This window comes from Lucilia sericata, unplaced genomic scaffold, assembly GCF_015586225.1.
Source record: "Lucilia sericata isolate MDLA Ls3-8-SP2 unplaced genomic scaffold, ASM1558622v1 Contig000027F_arrow, whole genome shotgun sequence".
In the NCBI taxonomy this organism is placed as follows: Eukaryota; Metazoa; Arthropoda; class Insecta; order Diptera; family Calliphoridae; genus Lucilia; species Lucilia sericata.
This window is the reverse complement of record NW_023994065.1, coordinates 1239894-1249530: the sequence shown is the minus strand read 5'-3', so window position 1 is coordinate 1249530 and position 9637 is coordinate 1239894.

Genomic DNA, 9637 nt, shown 5'->3' with positions numbered 1-9637 from the left:
AAATAATTAACTAAATAATTTTTAAAAATTGTCCAAATATTTTATTCAACACCAAATGTATGTTCTGTCATACTTAATATTAAAATATGAAAAAGATGAAATTAAAGGACACAGGTTTAAATGAACATATTTTTGAATGTAATTGAGATATTGGCTTGAAATTTTTTGTAAAGGGTCGAGAATTTCCATATCTAACTAAAAAATGATATTAAGGGATAAATATGGACTAAATTGTTGTAGCTATCTGCGACCCTATTAAAATTTTGATATAAATCATAGTTTTAGAAATTAAACAAATATGTAATATAAGACAAAATCTTTATTTATGAATAAAACTCAATGAAATTTTCAACGCTTGTTAAATTTGTCATTTCAAATAAGAAAATGCAGAAAAAAAATTGAAAAGGTCAAAGGGCATCCCGCAATTCCCAAAAATAGGAATGAAAATCCCAAAAATGGGATTTTTTACATTTTTGCCGATAGGGTCCACATTTCTTTCAGGGCTTGGAAAATACTTTTGGAGTAAATATAAAACATATTGAGGTTTCCAAAACTGCTTTCAATTTTCTGATCCCAGCTTTGGGATTTTAGAACATGTCGCCCAAAGTTGAAGTTTTGATAAAAAATAGGTCATATTCGGAAGGACGCAGTGGCAACATTTTCAAAAAATAGGACAAGTTTTTTACGCCAAAGCATTCTGCGTAAAGATACCTTTTAGAAAACTATAAAATTGTTATATGTTCTTAAAGAAAATTTTATTTTGTTAATAAAAGAGTTAAGACACATTTTGGGCAAAAAAACGGCAAAAATCTAAAATTTTTTGAATTTTAAAATTAAAAAACGTATATTTTTGAATCTGTAAACGATATTGATCTGAAATTTTTTGTATATTATTGGAAATTTTGTTGTCTAACTAACAAGAAAAAATTGAGTCCATTTGGTCCAAAATTACGCCCGGTATTCAAAAAAAGGCGGACCAAGGTATGGTAAATTTTGTATCACTAAATTTTTAAATGCCTATAACTCGGATATTATAAGAGATAAGTAGTATGTCCAAGCATGTTTTTTCAAGATCTCGTCGAGCGCTTTCACAAAATATAAAAATCGTATTTGGGTGAAAAACAAAAAAATGGCACGAGCTTAAAAATTTTACATGTCGTAGGTACCCTACTTTGAGCCGCCACAGCGCCGTCCCTGGGGCATCTGCAGGGTTCATCTTCAAAACTTAAACTCGAATACTCCTTGGCTACGCTCACGCCAAAGATTTATTTCCAAAAAATTTCCATTCTGCCCCACTGTGCATACAACTACGTGAATGTTTCTTGTTTTTTTAAACGATTTTGAAAAATGTTTATACTAATTTTTATAAAAGGAGATAAATTTATTTTATGATAAATTTTCCATTCTTTTAAATAGTTAAAATTCTTTAAAGAAGTTCTTGAAATAGTTAAAGCTAATAAAAACAAGTTAGAGTGCCATATTCGGCTGAGCCGAATCTTAAATACCCTCCACCAGCTACTTTTAATTGATCAAATATTTATGGAAATAAATTTTCTCATATTTTTAATAGGAAAACACCGCGATTTAAATAGCTTAAATCTGTTACAATTGAACACCATTATCTTTTAAATTTTTACAGCGCCCTAAAATATGCTTTATCGATATCTAATAACTTGCATGTATGCATGTGTGTGAAAGATTTAAGGAAATTAAAGTATTTTTATACCCTTCACCATCGTGAGAAGGGTATATATAAGTTTGTCATTCCGTTTGTAATTTCCAAAATATAATTTTCCGACCCTATAAAGTATATATGTATATTCTGAATCCTTATAGATAGCGGAGTCGATTAAGCCATGTCTGTCTGTCTGTTGAAATCAGTTTTCTGAAGACCCTAGATATCTTCGGGACCCAAATTTTCAATAATTCTATCAGACATGCTATATAAAAAAATGGGCCTAATCAAAATTAGTTACATACATACATGCATAAAGAAGTTACAAAATGATAAATAGTATCTTAATTACGGAAACAAAACATGTGCCGGGTTTTACAGTTCTCCATAAGGGAAATAAAGTACTTTAGTACTTAGTATGTACTTTAACACTTAAGTAAAATTTCTTTCTTTGGTATAAATTATAAATTCGGCCCTATAACCTTAACCATTTATAACGTATTTATATTGGGTTTTAATAAAAAGTAGTTTGCTGGTGGAGGGTATTTAAGATTCGGCAGAGCCAAATATAGTATTCTAACTTGTTTTATTTTGCTATTGCTATAATAATGATATAGTCGGGAAAATGAAAATAAATTTAAATTTTATAAAATTTGTATTTTTTAAATACACTAGGGTGAAGGGTATATAAGATTCGGCACAGCCGAATATAGCACTCTTACTTGTTTTGTACACAAGTTGCTTATACTAAACAAATTTTACTAAAGTTAAAGCAACTAGTTAAATACGGTTAAATTGGTTTTCAAGAAGGGACCTAGTATGGGAGCTATGACCAATTATAGACCGATCGTAAAAAGGTTTTACAGTAACATTTATGTATATAAAAGCTATACTCAGTCAAATTCTGTATCTATATCGTTATTTGGTAATAAGTAATGTGTGTCAAGAATGATAAACTAAGGATTATGCCTTGCACATGATTTACCTTTAGATGACGTAGTTGTTCCCTTTTAAAGGTTTCCAAATATGCTTCATGTGTAGAAATTACAATTTCTTGAAAAACTCTAATGTATATTATAAAAGTTGGTAACCCTTCAATTTAATTAACTTTGACAGTTTAGAAAAAATATTCTTGAAAAATATAAAGAATTTCTCCTAAATTTATTAAAATATAATATTAAAAAATATAAAATGATAAATAAGAGTAGTGAATGTGCGGTAAAAAGGTTCCAGAACATAGAAAAACAAAAACAATATTTAGAGGAAAAACATAAACATGGAGTGAACAGTGGACAAATGTAATCAAAATTAAAATTCAAAAAATCGAATGAAAATTTCTGAAAAAAACTTTGCATTATGCATTTTTATAACCTACACCACTTTAGTGGGGAGGGTATATTGGGTTTGTGCTGATGTTTGTAACGCACAATAATATTGGTACTATACTCACCTTAAAGTATACCAATCGGCTTAGAATCATTTTCTGAGTCGATTTAGCTATGTCCGTCCGTGCGTCCATATAAACCTTGTAATCAAACTACAGGTCGCAATTTTGAAGATAATTCAATTAAATTTGGTACATGATCTTCTATTGTCCCAGGGACGAAGCCTATTGAAAATGGTTATGATCGGTTCATTATTTCACCTAGCCCCCATACAACTGAACCCCTTAATAGGGCTTGTAAACCTTGTAATCAAACTACAGGTCGCAATTTTGAACATAATTCAATGAAATTTGGCACACGATCTTTTATACTACCAGAGACGAAGTCTGTTGAAAATCGTTAACATCGGTTCATTATCTCACCTAGCCCCCATACAACTGAACCCCCGAATAGGGTTTGTAAACCTTGTAATCAAACTACAGGTCGCAATTTTAAAGATTATTCAATGAAATTTGGCACACGATTTTCTATGGTACCGGAGACGAAGCCTGTTGAAAATGGTTAAGATCTGTCCATTATTTCACCTAGCCCCCATACAACTGAACTGGACTAATAGGGCTTTTAAGTTCATAATTATGTTTAATATACTCGTATCTCGACAAAACCAAGTTCTATACTAGCTTTGATGACCCTCATGAATTTTTTAATTATAGGGTCTTATTTGACTATAGCCCCTATTCAAAGCCCCCTTCAAAATTCGACTGAAATGTTCACAATTTTATTCAACAATAAATGGCTTAAGTATATCTGATGCAAGGTACAATTCAACTTAAATGCTTTATTATGAAAAATAAATCACATTTTTTTGTAACAGATGTAGGGTATTATATGGTCGGCCTCGCCCGACTATAATTTCTTACTTGTTTTATATATATTTTTTTTACTTTTTAGTATTTAAAATATTATTAAATATTTTTAAATAAATTTATGAAAAGAATGATTTCTATCTATTAATTTTTAGATAAAAATAATAAATTGTCTCACTGTATATTTATAGCTGAAAATTATTAATCAATAGGAACACAGACTGTGCCATGATAAAAATATGAAGGTAGTGTCATTTCTCTCTCTCAAAAAATTTTTTGAAGTTTACTGGTATTTTTGATATTTGTATTTTGTAAACAAATAGAAAAAGCCTTGCCATAGTGTATGAAAAATGGGAAACTAGTTGCAAAGAAATTTGTGTAGTGTATGTGGAATTTATGTTAATGATTTTTAAAATATTTTAAGTCCAGAGATAACCGTTGTTGAGCTGGTCCGATTTAGTTAGTTAATCAGTTTGAAAGGAGGATGTATGTTTCATCAAACCTGAAGAAATACACCTAGTTTTACACCGGGCCTGTTGTGCTCTCTTTTATTAGTGTCTCTGGTGGAAGTCGAACCCACGACTTCCGTCCTAACAGACTAGAATACTAACAACTAACCCACCGGAGGCACGCAGATTTAAAAAAAGGATTATAAAAACATATGTACATATACATACATATACATACGTAGATGGATAAAATTTAAGATAAATATATATTTCTTTAAGTTTAAAAGTATTTCATACACAAAATGGACCGTATACCACACGGTTTACATAAAAAATTAACTTATAAAGTTAAGGCGAGCAACAAGAAATTCCACTTAGGATTCTTGACCAAACCCTAATAACGGTGTCAATATTAGAAAAAGGAGTTTGAAGCAAAGTAGCCAAAGATTTCATGACAGCGTTATTTTGCACCTGAAGTAAACCGCGTATTCTTGGACCCAATGGACAGCTAATTCTGTTTCATTCTGCCTACATATATACCTACATATACGTTGGAAGATAAATTCTTGATGTAAGAAGATAAAAACTCCAATTTGTTATTACATATGTATGTATACCGTTTTTAGTTGGTTCCTCCTGTTAATATATTCCGCAACTTAAAGAACATGGGAAGCAACAGACAATGCTTTCGGAGGCGCCTAGTGTCCATCAATTTGATAATGGGCTTAACAGCTTATATTTCTTGATGTATTTTTTTTTTTGTTTTTGGCAGATTTAGTAAAATTTTTAATGTATTTTTATTGAATTTAAAATTTTGTTTGATTTTCAGTTTAATTTTTATTTTAATTTTTGTTTGAAATATAAACAAAAATAAATGGGATTTTCAAAATAAATGTGGTAGCTCGATTTATAAAAATACCAGCAAACGTCAGAAGGTTACTATGGCGACAAAAAGAGAGAATGACACTACCTTGATATTTTTATCATGGACTGTGCGACGTCAGAGCTCCTATATGCGCAGAAAGTTTTAATTATATTCGCCTGACGACGTAATCTTCAGTTTATCATTCTTGATGTGTGTTTAAGTGATATTCGGGACGGTATAATAATTACCAGGGAAACCGAAAACATGCTCTAAAAAAAGTGTTTTAAGCGCTTTAAATATGTCGTAAAAAACTCAAAATATGCTCTTAAAATTTAATAAATATGCTCCAAAAATAATTATTTTAAATTATATTTTAACATTGAAAAGCTTAAAAAGACTGAAATTGTAATGAAATAATAAATATTTAATGTCATATTTCATCCTACTAGATTTTTTATAATTGATTAATCTGTTAGTTTGAAGATCTAGTTTAAAGAACTCTGTTTTACGTTCAGATAACCAATAAATAACATGAAGCCATTTGGTCCCCAAAAAACATATTTCAAACGACAAAGTTTGACACATTTCTTCCAGTTGTATTCATAGCTTCACACAGAAAGACGCCGAAACACGTGAACTTAATTTTCGGTCGTAGAATCTAGTGGCATACTCCGTTTTGAAAAGTTAGGTCAAAATCGGGAGATATTGGATTTTAAAGTTTACACTGTTTCTGAGGTGTTTTTTGATTATTTAAATTAAAAAAACTTTCACGCATAGAAAATTATGGATTAATTACGCATATACATATATTTAGCTTTTTATAATTAGTTCGTATGTCTATGCGTGAAAACTTTTTTCAAAATTTTAAAAATCACCTCATAAAGAGTTCATACTTTAAAACACAATATCTCCCGATTTTGACCTAAATTTTCAAAACGGAGTAAGCCACTAGTTTCTAAGACCCAAAATTAAGTTTAGGTGTCTCGGAGTTTTTCTGTGTCTTCTTGACATACTTACAGTGTTATCAATACTAGTTTTTTAAACGATAAAAATGGATTGGTGTCATGAAATCCAAAGTAATCGGTTTTATGTCCGATTTAAAATTTAATGCTTTATTGAATAAAAAATATAACATTGGTTTTCATGAGACTAATGTATTTTTTAGAGTTTTCAAGTTCTACAAAGAAAATATTTTTTTTCAAAATTGTAAAATAGGCTAAAAAATTAAAAAAAAAATAAAAAAAAATTAAATTTGATTTTTTTAAATAAAGTTTTGAAAAGAAAATTAAAAATGTACAAAAATGTAAAAAAGCGAAAAACTTCAAAATATGCAGTAAAAGAGTAAAATATGCTCTAAAAACTCGAAAATATGCTGAAATATGCTACAAAAGTCAAATCATGCAAAATTATGCTCTTATGGGTAAAATATGCAAAAATATGCTCTAACAAATCGATGCCAAAATTCTTAAATTGGTCTGAAACGTGTAAATATCTTATCCAAGAGTCCATACGACGCACCACAAAAAACATGCATTTGCATATTTTGGTTTCCCTGATAATTACTAACATTATTATTTTGTTTTGTTTAAATTTTCCGTTTTTTATTGTAGTTAAACTTACTCATATTTTTGGCTCACTGCTGCCACTTTAATTTTTTTTGCTCATACTAACTACTGTACTTATTTTTGGTAATGACCCGTTAGTTTTTATACCCTACACCACTTTAGTGGGGAGGGTATATTGGGTTTGTGCTGATGTTTGTAACGCACAATAATATAGGTCCTTTACCCACCTTAAAGTATACCAAACGGCTTAGCATCATTTTCTGAGTCGATTTAGCTATGTCCGTCCTTCCATGTAAACTTTGTAATCAAACTACAGGTCGCAATTTTGAAGATAATTTAAACATGATCTTCTATTGTCTCAGGGACGAAACCTATTGAAAATGGTTAAGATCGGTCCATTATTTCACCCAGCCCCATACAACTGAACCCGACGAATAGGGATTTTAAGTTCATAATTATGTTTAATGTACTCGTTTCTCGACAAAAAGCTGCAAAGCCAAGTTCTATACTAGCCTTGATGACTCTCATGAACATAGAAAAGGTATACATAGAACTGAAACTGAGTATGACAAAACCTAAGTCTGCTGTCAAAAACCTAAGTCGTGAGAATGTATTAGTTGAAAAATATGTAACCCAACAAACACAAACTCTTTCGTTTAAAAAGTTTTTATATTTTTGTTTGATATTATATTTCGATATTTTAAGAAATAATATTTTGAATTAGCCATTTTTATTCAATATCAGTTGACCAATGTAAGAAAGATCTTCATTAAAAATTATTCCTAATTTTAAATAAACTCTTAGTGTTTGCTGGGTTGAGTCAATATACACTTGAAAATTATATTAAAAAAATAAAAAAGGATTGAAAAATTTGTTTTTTTCTGAAAATGTTTTCAATAATTTTATAGGAAAAACATAACTTTTAGCAAAGTTTATTGCAGCAGCAGGGGCTATTTTGCTAAAGGAATTGTGCTAATGCTAAAATTAACGCTTGATATGAACGATTATTGTTAATTTCAAAGCAGCCCAAATGCAGTCAAAATACACCCTACACCACACTAATGGGAACGGCATTTTGTTTATGTCTTAAAGTTTGTAACACCTGCGTCGATGTAAAGATGTAATCCGTCCATAAATGAGCCTATTGAACTTTTTTGTAAGCGGTACATGTTATACAAGAATAGGGTATTTATAAAATTCTACTCAACAAATTTTATATATACGAAATTTTGACTATATATTGTTATAATGAGTAGTACATTCATTAATTAAGCAAACATCAATCTCTTGAATATAACTTCTACATTAAAAAATACTAAATAACTTATTACTACTTACTCGCAATGTGGTCGGGTATGATGTATTCGGATACATTTTGTACTTTCATATTTTTGTTATTTTATGTAAACAAAAATAAAAATACTCATACAATTGTATTAAATTCACACAGAACCTGTACATGTGAGAGAGTAATATTTCTTATTCTCAGTCTCAGTTCTATTTATTTTTCTATGCTCATGAATTTTATTATTATAAGGTCTCATTTGACCATAGCCCCTATACAAATCCCCCTTAAAAATATGACTTAAATGTCCATTTTGTTCAACAATAAATGGCTTAAGTATAATTCAAGGCAAGGTACAATTCAACTTAAATGCTTTATTATGAATCACATTTCATTTTTGTAACAGGTGTAGGGTATTATATGGCCGGCCTCGCCCGACTATATTTTCTTACTTGTGTATTATTTGTTTCTCACTCCAATTTTTATTACAAGCTATTATTGTTGCTCTTAAAAATGCAATTTATTTATTTGTAGACTTATTGCAAGTATTTTGTTTTTGCATATTTTGAATTGCTCTTGGACATTGTGACACCTTTGAAATTGTCATTATGTCCATGGACATTATGACTCAATTTAGTGTGTCATAAGGTCTATGGACATTATGACACACCACCGTGAGAAACAAATAATATTACAACAACAACAGTGTATCCCTTATTTACATGATCAATTGTTAGGCTTTAGGAAATTATTTTTAAATGAAGAAATCATTATCATAGTTGAAGTCAAACAAGCATCATGAGTCTTTTAACTTTTAACGGTATCACGGTCGGTATCTTTCGCTCTTAGTAATTAATCACTGCCCTTTAGAGTGATCGATTATTCTACATTTTCCAAAAACCGGGTTTCGAATAGTTAATAAAAAAATCTATTTTAATGTGAAAAAATTGACGTTTATGTTTAAATTTGATTAATAAAATATGGCCTAACTGGTTTAAACTTTAACTTTAGATCTAGTCGTCTGATTTACATACATTATTTCTTTAATGTAAAAAAGTTGGAAAAACGTGGAACATAAGGAACTATGTAATTCTAGCTTATTCTAAAATCCCTATTTGACAACATAGGCATTCCAACACTTCCATAATATTTTAGCCGCAAATTAATTATTATAATTGTAATATATGTAATCTTAGGATTTTATCAAACAGTTATTCTAATAAATTTTACAAATAAAAATTGTTAATTAATTAGGAAAATCAAAAGAGTTTAACCAAAGGTGCGTTAGAAAAATAAACTCTGGTTCCTGGACTCCAATATTTTTAAAATTTTGAAGGGTTGTATTTTTATTTGTAGTGAACGGTTTACTAGAAAATACTGAAAATTCATGACAAAATTCTTTTAAATAAGATTTTTCAATTATTTTAGAAATTATTTTCATACCAAAATATAGTTCAATAGCAAAATAAATAAAATTTTACTCTCTATAACAGTTTTTTTGTTTAAATTTAGTAAAATAATTTTTATAATAGTCTACATATTTATTT